This window comes from Triplophysa dalaica, chromosome 1 (assembly GCF_015846415.1).
Source record: "Triplophysa dalaica isolate WHDGS20190420 chromosome 1, ASM1584641v1, whole genome shotgun sequence".
NCBI lineage: Eukaryota > Metazoa > Chordata > Actinopteri > Cypriniformes > Nemacheilidae > Triplophysa > Triplophysa dalaica.
Window position 1 is genome coordinate 23135121 of NC_079542.1, and position 12288 is coordinate 23147408.

Below are 12288 nucleotides of genomic sequence, written 5' to 3' on the forward strand. Positions count from 1 at the left end.
CGTAGACTGTATGGATTTAGTGCCGCAAAAAAACCCAGTTAGGGTAAACAGAACAAACAGATGTACTTAGTTCTTAATGACATTTAAGTGTAATACATAACTGAGACTAATGCAAAGAAATATAATCATGTTGAGTCATGATTGTGAAGTGGAGTTGGGGATGAAGGGTAATTTGCTCTTGAGCAATGCAAAAATAATAGGTGAATCTATTTTAAACGAAAGCTCTGAAAGCTTCATATTTATAAAGGTGTAACACTTGAATTACCTGCTGTAGTTGGGGGATCAGCTGTTGTTGAGACAGGATCTGTTGGAGCTGAAGTATCTGTCGATGTTGTGACGTCTGTAGATGAGGAGGGATTTTCTGAAGTTATGGTTGAACTTTCTGAAGTGCTGCTGTCTGTTGGAGCTGAAGTATCTGTTGATGTTGTGACGTCTGTAGATGAGGTGGGATTTTCTGAAGTTATGGTTGAACTTTCTGAAGTGCTGCTGTCTGTTGGAGCTGAAGTATCTGTTGATGTTGTGACGTCTGTAGATGAGGTGGGATTTTCTGAAGTTATGGTTGAACTTTCTGAAGTGCTGCTGTCTGTTGGAGCTGAAGTATTTGTTGATGTTGTGACGTCTGTAGATGAGGTGGGATTTTCTGAAGTTATGGTTGAACTTTCTGAAGTGCTGCTGTCTGTTGGAGCTGAAGTATCTGTTGATGTTGTGACGTCTGTAGATGAGGTAGGATTTTCTGAAGTTATGGTTGAACTTTCTGAAGTGCTGCTGTCTGTTGGAGCTGAAGTATCTGTTGATGTTGTGACGTCTGTAGATGAGGTGAGATTTTCTGAAGTTATGGTTGAACTTTCTGAAGTGCTGCTGTCTGTTGGAGCTGAATTATCTGTTGATGTTGTGACGTCTGTAGATGAGGTGGGATTTTCTGAAGTTATGGTTGAACTTTCTGAAGTGCTGCTGTCTGTTGGAGCTGAATTATCTGTTGATGTTGTGACGTCTGTAGATGAGGTGGGATTTTCTGAAGTTATGGTTGAACTTTCTGAAGTGCTGCTGTCTGTTGGAGCTGAATTATCTGTTGATGTTGTGACGTCTGTAGATGAGGTGGGATTTTCTGAAGTTATAGTTGAACTTTCTGAAGTGCTGCTGTCTGTTGGAGCTGAAGTATCTGTTGATGTTGTGACGTCTGTAGATGAGGTGGGATTTTCTGAAGTTATGGTTGAACTTTCTGAAGTGCTGCTGTCTGTTGGAGCTGAAGTATCTGTTGATGTTGTGACGTCTGTAGATGAGGTGGGATTTTCTGAAGTTATGGTTGAACTTTCTGAAGTGCTGCTGTCTGTTGGAGCTGAAGTATCTGTTGATGTTGTGACGTCTGTAGATGAGGTGGGATTTTCTGAAGTTATGGTTGAACTTTCTGAAGTGCTGCTGTCTGTTGGAGCTGAAGTATCTGTTGATGTTGTGACGTCTGTAGATGAGGTGGGATTTTCTGAAGTTATGGTTGAACTTTCTGAAGTGCTGCTGTCTGTTGGAGCTGAAGTATCTGTTGATGTTGTGACGTCTGTAGATGAGGTGAGATTTTCTGAAGTTATGGTTGAACTTTCTGAAGTGCTGCTGTCTGTTGGAGCTGAATTATCTGTTGATGTTGTGACGTCTGTAGATGAGGTGGGATTTTCTGAAGTTATGGTTGAACTTTCTGAAGTGCTGCTGTCTGTTGGAGCTGAATTATCTGTTGATGTTGTGACGTCTGTAGATGAGGTGGGATTTTCTGAAGTTATAGTTGAACTTTCTGAAGTGCTGCTGTCTGTTGGAGCTGAAGTATCTGTTGATGTTGTGACGTCTGTAGATGAGGTGGGATTTTCTGAAGTTATGGTTGAACTTTCTGAAGTGCTGCTGTCTGTTGGAGCTGAAGTATCTATTGATGTTGTGACGTCTGTAGATGAGGTGGGATTTTCTGAAGTTATGGTTGAACTTTCTGAAGTGCTGCTGTCTGTTGGAGCTGAAGTATCTATTGATGTTGTGACGTCTGTAGATGAGGTGAGATTTTCTGAAGTTATAGTTGAACTTTCTGAAGTGCTGCTGTCTGTTGGAGCTGAAGTATCTGTTGATGTTGTGACGTCTGTAGATACGGTGGGATTTTCTGAAGTTATAGTTGAATTTTCTGAAGTGCTGCTGTCTGTTGGAGCTGAAGTATCTGTTGATGTTGTGACGTCTGTAGATGAGGTGGGATTTTCTGAAGTTATAGTTGAACTTTCTGAAGTGCTGCGGTCTGTTGGAGCTGAAGTATCTGTTGATGTTGTGACGTCAGTCAAATGTTATTTTAAGAAGTCAAATGAAACAATTCATTTTATGACAACTCGTGAGTGCTTATGTTTCAATCGTAACTATAGGTTCCAATAATAAGATGCTTGCACAAACAAGCTTGGCTCTTTTTTGGAGACAGACAGGTTTTTTTTATCAAAAAGTTTTATCTGATTGTCATTTAGAATTACCTGCTGTAGTTGATGCAGGATCTGTTGACTCTGAAGTATATATTGATGTTGTGATGTCCGTTGCAGGTGAGGTGCTGCTGTCTGTTGCCGATACATCTGTTGTTGTGGAAGTATCTGTTGTAGCTGAAGTATCTGTTGTATTAAAAAAAACGTTACGTTAACTGCTGTGGTTGTGACATAAGTCAGAAAAATTATGGACTGGAATGTATAAAAAGCTTATGAGTATGGAATAGTTTCTTAAAGGGAAAGGTTACCCAGCAATTAAAACTCTTAAATCATTTATTCACCCTCATGTCATTCCCTGTATGACTTTTAATCTTCTGTAGAACACAAAATAAGATAGTAACCAAACAATAATGGCCCTCATTGACATCCACTGTATGGACACAAAACCACTGGGATATATAAAAACTGCAAATAAACTCTCGCTTGTGTTAAAATCAATGAAAAAAGCGTTCTCGTGATGTGGCAGATAAATCCGTCTGGAATAATGCCCAAAACACTACATTTTTTTAATGGTTTTAATGCAAAAAGGAAATGGTTCACAGTGTTATTTTAATGGAAGACATTCATTTCTGTGATGGTTTCTTTTGGGTTCTTTTGTTTTTTCAGCAGGGTTGTAACATTTATAATGTGATCTCTTGTGATCAATCTGTCATATACAGGTATTTTAGCTTCTTTATATAGGCTATAGTTTATGTATATAACATATTTTACACATTATCTTATCTATCCTCAATGAACAGTATGGGGGAGTTATTTTAAATGGGTATACAGGGGGCCGTGATCGTCGCATATGATCTGCTCTGTGCTATCGTGTCACTTAACCTGAGCACACTCACTCGCGCGGGAGATCAATACTTTATTATTAATGTTCACACTGTCTGAATCACCTCCTATCTCCCATCTAGTGCACTATGCGTCATTCACCATTTAGGACATAATACATGTGTGAACAAGTGGCTGAAATGTGGCGCCGCTTCAGCAGCTTTCTTAGTGAAGGAGGCAGGATTCTTTAGATTCTAAAGCCGATTTGATTGGACGAGAACTTTGACCGGAGGCTCCAGTTTAGTGTGATGTCATGGAATTTCTAGATTTTTTTAAGTTAGTTTTGAACGTTCATATATTTGAAATGGGTATTTAGGCGGCGCGTAGGAGCATAATAGTTTATTGACGTCCTTAAGGCTAACTTATTTTTAATAAAAGTAAAAAAAAACTTTCATTTTGATTTCACTGGGGCTTTAATGGGATCTGCTTTCGTCGTGACATCAATCAAATAAGAAAGAATCTAAAAAAGCAAGGATTTGTTGGGGTATAGAAAGTGTGTATAAAGTAATTTCTCAAATTATACTGTTATAGCTCTTTATTTTTTATTACCTGTTTTTGTAGTAATAGATCAGTAAAAGTTAGGTCAGAGTCTGTAGCATCTGTTGTGTAAGTAAGTAGTAAGTAAGTTTATTTATAAAGCACATTTAAATTCAGCCTTCGCGACCAAAGTGCTACAGAGACCACAATAAAAATTACACAATCTGTCTTTAGATAAATATATGAACACAATAATGAAGGGAAAAAACAGGCTGGGAAAGCCAGTGAGTAAAATTCTGATTTGAGCCTTGATTTAAAAACAGAAGTGGAAGGAGCACATTTAATATCAAGGGGGTCCTGGTTCCAAAAGGGACAAGCTGACACTACAAATCTTTATCACCTTTACATTTTAGGTATGTCGCTTTTAAAATTAATTCTAAAAATATACAGGGAGTAAGTGAAGAGAAGCCAAGACTGGAGTGATATGGTCATGTTTTTTTGTACCAGTTAGCAGCCTTGCCGCTGCATTCTGAACCAGATGAAGACGAGCTAAAGCAGACTGGGGATGCCAATATATGGGGAGTTGCAGTAGTCCAGGCGAAATGTAATGAAAGCGTCAATAACATTTTCTTGATCATGAAAATCAAGAAAAGGTTTAAGCCTGTTGATAGAAGCTGTTCTTTATAACAGAGCTAATCTTTTGTCTAGACTGAGGTCAGAATCAAATATAAATCCCAGGTTTTTTACATGTGGCTTGACATGAAAAACAAGAGGGCCAAGATTATTCATACGATCAATCAATTACGTTATTTAGGTCGAAAATAATAACCTAAATTGTATCATTATTGAACTGTAGGAAGTTATTTGCCATCCAGCATTGAATTTCGTCCAAGCAGTCCAAAAGTGGCTGCAGTGAGGCTATATATTTAAGGGGAAGATAGCTGGGAGTCATCGCCATAAAAATGACCGCTGTTAGTTGGAGTTAAGAACTCATCTGTTATTGTGGCTCCACCTGAATTTGAAAGTAGATGTATTATATTTAAAAATAAAGGTTCTATTTGATAATAGAGCGTATCAGAATCACTCTTAAAACCTGTCCTGTATATTCTACATTAGTAATGCTTAAAGATTTAAAAATCCCTTGTGTTCTATCGCTCTTAATATGCTGGGTTGTTTCAACCATAGTGTGAAACAACAACCCAGCATAGGTTAATTTATAACCCGGCAGTTGGTAATATACTCTATTAGTCTCTTTAAAGACACCATGAAATCATGTAGAAAGTTTGGTTGCATTAGTTCATAAATTAGCATTAAGTTACACATCTTCACAAATTTAAAGTCTGTTTCTCCCTAAAATATGAATTTTTGAAAATTGATGGATTGATACTGAATTAAGCTGCCCTAATAAAAACAACTAGATCATAGTTTGACTCTAAATCAGTTCCAAACTGATACATAAAAGCTCCACAAAAACACTCTGAAGAGTGTTCTCCTGCAGTCCATGCATAGGAAATACAATGAACAACCATTAAATGATTTAGTGTGAAATATGTTGTTAAAACATAATAACAGAACTGGCCTGAGACATTTTGTGAGATCTTAAGATATTCAGATCGATGAGCCAAGATTATTGTGCTATGTGCCTATCACCATGTAAAGACATTTCATATTATCGTCCCAAATGCCAAAAAACTTTTTCAGTTGTAATACTAATAATTCAATATTAACAAAATTATAAACACAATACAAGTCATCTGACAAATAAGGTGGGAATTATTACTCTTGCGAGATATACAGCACCTACTACATTTCTTGTTAAATAGCCAATTTTAAGACCTTACTCAGACAGATGCAACTTGAAAAATGAATGTATAACATTAAAACCTATGAATATGAAGAGTTTAATTGCAATATGAGATAACTCTTGAAATCTTTCAAAAATCATGTTTGAAAAATCATTGTGCATTCAAATTAATATCAATCAAATTGCAGTTGGTTTGTATTCATTTAAGACATAATAACTCAAAATATATGGCTAGCTAACACAATAAAAACATGATAGCAATAATAAAATCTCATTTAGGAAACAAACTCTTCGTATATATATGTATATATATACGGCAACAAAACACTAGCTTTTATTACACACCATATCTATCTAACAGCAAACAATACACAAACCTATCACACCTCCCCTACGTTTTAAAATCTACTTTGGATTTTAGAATAGTTTACTACTCATGTCTTAAGGTTTGGGTCTCGTTTGTAACCAAAATAAAAATGGCAAATTCACTTTTTTAATATATTGTACATTCAGTAAAATTCACAATTCTTAGTTTGTCACCTACCTGAAATAAGGCCCAAGATCAGAATAAAGGAAGATAAATAGCTTATCCTTATGGTGGCCATAGTTCCAAAATGATGCTAGTAAATTTACAAACGCTAACACACTAACATCAGTGCACACTCATGTACAGGTGTAGCTCGAACTCTCAGATACCTCAGTCTGTTCAACTAAAAAAGGTTGACAGTATATTGATCCACGGATCAAGGTTCAGGTGTTAAAGCATACAGTTTGAAACCCCTAATTATGTATCAAAGTCCAGTGTGAGAACATTTCAGTAGATCTTGAAGTACAATAATAAAGATCAGTCACATTCCCCCCAGCACTTTGACATTTCCACGCAAGAGCACAATTACAGTTACAGCAGCCACATTTTCCCAACCCTTTCACATTTCTAAACCAATTTACTTTTTTGTATACTATATTTTAACTTAAATGGATACTGTACCTAAAAATTAAAACTCTGTCATCATTTACCCTCATGTTGTCCCAAATCATAAATTACTTTGTTCTGATGAACACAAAGAATGATATGTAATGGTAATGGTAAATGTTATTTAAGAAAATAAGATTCTTTTGAAGAATTTAGGAAAGTGAAATATTCTAGGGCATTTGAGTATTCCCTTTAGTCAATGATATCCCAGAAAGGTCAGTTGGTAACATGTTTTGCAAATATCTTTTTTTGTGTTCAACAGAACAAAGAAATGTATACAGGTTTGTAACAATTTATGGGGAGTAATTCATGACAGAATTTTGATTTTCGGGTATCCCTTTAAATAATGTAATATATTTGATGAAATGTTTTCAATTGAATTAATATTGCAGAGATGATTTCAGTGTGTGTGCGTGTGTGTGTGTGTGTGTGTTCTAGTAAAGTTGCTTAAGTTTCATTTACTGATAAATTACTTGATTGCCAACCTTACTTATGTTTCTTTTTCTTCACAGGTAAGATAGAACCGAAGGTCAGTTGAGGCGGTGCTGAAACTCCAATAAAGTTATAATTGCAGTTCTAACTTGAGATTTCTTAACTGTCCTCTACCACTCCAAATCCAAATGAATATATTAAAAGATACATTTTTGTCTTATACAGTACATTAGGGCATAAATAAGAAATCAAGAAAGTTACAAGGAATCTGTTATAGAGAAGACAGTGAAGAAATATGACTTAGTTTGATTTCTGCATCTTTAGGTTCTTTGAATCTTCGGTTTTTAAAATATTGTGCTAAAAAAAGCTTAATACATGATAGAGACATTTTTCAAATGATTTACTGACATTTTATCAAAATACATTACATGGTTTCAAATCAATGTCTTGATTATTGACATATTTGTTGATTTTTTGGGGATGTGCATGGTATATTTGTTTATTATCTGAGAGATATTTTTTTGAACCACATAGATAGCATAAGACAGCTTTAAAAATAATACAAATATAGTTTTAAATATTTATTTAAAATCTCTTTTTATTATTACATTGAACAATGGTATGGAGATGTTTTATTCTTGACTTATGTTAGATAATTACTGTACCTTTGTTTTTGAATGTTGTCATGGTTGCAAATTTTACACAACTTTATGACCACAATCAAAAGCCAATACATGCTTTTATACAGCATTTGAGCTGAAATATTTGATCAAGCTATATTTGGTCTCCTTCCTTTGTTCATCGTGGCTTTGAACCACAAAATTGGATAACTGCACAATCTTTAGTTCAAGGTCCTTTTTTCCTACATGTTGAAACATATGCTTTGCTTTTTATTGCTATTAATTTTTTATGGCCTGTGTTGTCTGCGTCAGACAGTTTTTATCATGTGGTGTAATGTTTGTTTCTTGGGTATGGTTGGTAACAGAACCAAAGGCCTACTTTATGACTTGATGTTTTTCCTACTTGAGTATTTTTATCAGTATTATATTATTTGTGTCCTTAGTTCCCATTGATATATTGCTGATAAGAAAGCGTATTTGCTTGAACATTGTCAGCCCATAATGACAACACTTGTAACAATGACTAAAAACAAAATTTACACCTTTAATAAATCTCAAAACAGTATTAGTTTGATTCATTAACATTGTTTAAATGATTCTGGCTATGGACCATTACTAACTGCCCAATTCAGCTAAACAATAATCACGAACACAGGTGGCAATGAAGTTTGTCTGTTTGTGTGTTAGCCCTATGATGGGTTGTCCATTTGTTTCCCTTCCCTCGGCCTGAGATAATCTGGGATAGGCTTCTCCACTCCCTGTGACCTCAAGGTGAAAAATCCTACATATGGTGTTATGAAGAATGGGAGTAGTGCATCAACACAATTTAACACAAGTCTTCCTTCATTATCTTAAATGTTACAACAGCTCTGAAGCTAGAAGTTAACTTGACAAAAGAACACGGTCGTAAACTTGGATAATATATATCCAATACTGCTTTTTGTTCCTGCCAGGAGGAGCACTGTCTTCTCACAGTGAACCATACCGCAGAAAGATATTAGTGGATTAGTATTTAACAACTGCATCTAATTAAATTGTTTATTAAACTGTACTGCATGCTTTTCCATGCTGTCAAAACCAGGGCAAGTCAATAATACATATATTTTTTAATGCATGATGTTGTGCTCACTACTGCTGCTGGAGGTCTCTTTTCAGTGTAAATCTAAATCACAATTCACATGCCAAGTTGCCAACCATCCTTAACTGTATTAATTAGACTAAGTACCAAATAGAAAATATAATTGATATTGACCAATGAGACTTACTTTGTTGTAAATCATAGTATGTTGAAACGAGTTAACTTAAAGGTGGGGTGGTTGATTTTGAAAAAAGCTAATTTTTGCCTGGTAGCACTGAAATTATAATCCCACCCTCTATGCGATTCGCCATCCAAAGTCACGCCTCCTCCAAACACATGAATGTAATTCGAGTTTTTCTCTTCATGATCCAGATGTTTTTGCATCACTGCTTTTTCAAAAACTGGCTTTCGTTTGGTAGATTAACTTGTTGTCGGTTCTGCAGGAAAATATAATTGTTGCTGATTGTCTGCCATTCTCCCTACATTTACACAGTGGACGTGAGCGTGCTGATGACGTATGATGTCTGGCTACAGTGTCGGCCTATGTATCAGCGACAGCATCCCTGTTTCGGCCATGATGTCAGCTGCGGCTACCCCTATGCCGGCCTACATGTCAGCGGCAGCATACCCAGTCCAGGCAGTTGTGTCTGCTGCCTGGTTACCCCGAGCCAAGGTCCGAGTCAGCTGCAGCACCCCCTGTCCTGTCCTCCAGGTCAGCTGCTGCTTCCCCTATGCTAGGCCCCATGTCAGCTGCAGCTCCCCCTGTATACGAACCGCGTCATTTTCCCCTTTGGTCTCAGCCCCGTATCTTGCCCTGCCTAACTCCGACGGCACCTCCTTTTCCTTGGAACCCTGCACTGTCTCAGTGGGCTCCCCCTGTCATCCCCTGGTCCGTCCTGCCTCAGCCGGCTACCCTTACTCCCCCTGTTCCCACCCCCTTCTAGCAAGCCCACACTGGCTCCCAGCTCTCTGCACCTTTCCGAAGCCCCCGGCCTAAGACTCCTTTCCTGCCCGTCCCCACCCCCTTGGACCTTTGCCCCAAAACTTTGTGGTTTCCCCACCCCTCTCCGTTGTTTGTATTTGTAATGTATTGTTGAACTAATTGTTCATGGTCTTTCTTAATTTTGGCCCATGGTCGGCATTCTATGTTTTTTAAGTTTGTACTGTTTAGTTTTCGTTTTACCCCATTATGGGTCTTTCTTTGTTAAATAAGATATTGAGTTCTGTACCTGCTGCCACGTTTGGGTTTTCCTTGCTGGCCAATTACTGACACTTTAAAAAAAAATCTACACAAACGTTGAAGCATGTACCCTTAAGACCCGTCAGAATTCCAAGGCAATGATAGATAAACATTACAGATAAAGTTTTGAATTTAAACAAAATGTGGTATGTAAGCATTTCACCATAGTTGAAAGCTAGGTTTCAACTATGTTTGAGGTAAAATGTGAGTGAGTGAGTGAGTGAGTGAGAGAGAGAGAGAGAGAGAGAGAGAGAGAGAGAGAGAGAGAGAGAGAGAGAGAGAGAGAGAGAGAATGAGCAGTATAGGGAGAGAATGAGTAGGGGAGGGAGAGATTAATGTGTCCATCCAATCACCAGTAGACCAGCAATTAGATAATAGCTTGAGCTCAGCAAACAGATGCTTTTAACTGGCCATATCGATTGCTCTGACAAGGCTTTTTTCCATCCATCACTCTGTGCTTTTCTGTCTGTTGGCTGCAGTTTTTTTACTCTCTACTTGGCTTAGAATGCAGAACCGACACAGAGGAAGATGGATTTACACTGGAGTAGCATTTAAAATGGTGCAATGCAATTCTGTATTTACAGACTAAGCAAACCTCTAGTGAGGACGAATGTTTTTTTTACAAAACGAAAATATTTTGTGTGGCTGAGAAAAAAAGCACTGTGTGAATCAATGGTAAATCATGTCTGCCATACGTGTAACACCATATGCAAGCCTTAGCACAGCTAAACACTTTTGGGGGGGTCTTGAACTATACAACCTGTTAGCTTTGGTATGTTTTTTAATACTCTATCAGGGAATGCTGTGAGCAGTACTGAGCTTCTCAATGGATGTAGAGTAGATCGACTCAGAGATTACATCATCTACACTGGATGGAACACAGCAATCTAGCTAATAACTTTAAGTAGGGTGATGTAAATCTAACTCTTTCCATCTGAAGAGCAGCAAGATTATGTTTATGATGATAGTATGGAAGCAAATAAGAGACATAATGTTTTGAAATTAAACAGCCTATGAATACTTGATTTTGAATTATTTTACTTTGGAAACCATGGATCTGAATTTATTTGTTTCGAATTTACCTCTATGAAATTTAAATATGAAAATTCTTGATTTCCAATTTAAAAACCTGAATTTAATGCTCACAAATTCGGATACAAAAAAAATAAACTTACAGAATTTCAGATAAAATACATTCAGATTGATCAAATTTTATTGCTCTTATTCAGATCTCAAATTTCAAGTTAATACTTTTCAAAGAAAACATCTGTCTAATTCGAATGCTCAAATTCAGATCGAAAAATTCAAGTTAAATATTCACATGGTAACATCCGGGCTACCCAGGATAGGAAAAACAGTTGAGCCCAGAGCCCGTCTGCAATTGAACCGAACCATTGAACCGAACCAGTGAACCGAACCGACTTCGGTCGAAAAATAATAATAATAATAGTTCCAAAAAATAATTAGCAACAACATACTTTTGTTCTGTAGAGTCTGATTGTACATAAACAGCAAACTTACCGGAGCGCCTTCGTTTTCCCTAGAAGTCATCTTCTTTACAGCTTTAATATCCATGCCTTGGCCTCTTCTTGGATCATGACAGACAGTCAGGTTGACGTGCTCTGATAGGCCGCCCGACATCGGTTCATTGGTTCGGTTCACTGGTTCGGTTCAATGGTTCGGTTCAATTGCAGACAGGCTCTGGGCTCAACTGTTTTTCCTATCCTGGGTAGCCGGATGTTACCATGTGAATATTTAACTTGAATTTTTCGATCTGAATTTGAGCAGTCGAATTAGACAGATGTTTTCTTTGAAAAGTATTAACTTGAAATTTGAGATCTGAATAAGAGCAATAAAATTTGATCAATTTGAATGTATTTTATCTGAAATTCTGTAAGTTTATTTTTTTTGTATCCGAATTTGTGAGCATTAAATTCAGGTTTTTAAATTGGAAATCAAGAATTTTCATATTTAAATTTCATAGAGGGAAATTCGAAACAAATAAATTCAGATCCATGGTTTCCAAAGTAAAATAATTCAAAATCAAGTATTCATAGGCTGTTAAATTTCAAAACATTATGTCTCTTATTTGCTTCCATATGATAGACTTTTGCCTGACTTAGGTTTTAATTTGTCTCTTTGATCATTTATTAGAACACTGAAGCAATACAAATAGCACATTTCTTTGATTAATCAGGTGGCCTGCAAAGCTGTATTTCTTGTTTTATTTTCCTTGCTATTCTTCTTATGTTTAGAGTTTGGTGAAGAAAATCAGCTTTTAATTTTAATGAAACATCAGCAGACATTCTCTATTTTCACTCTTCTTTGCCTTTTATGGGCAGTTGCTAAATTTAAT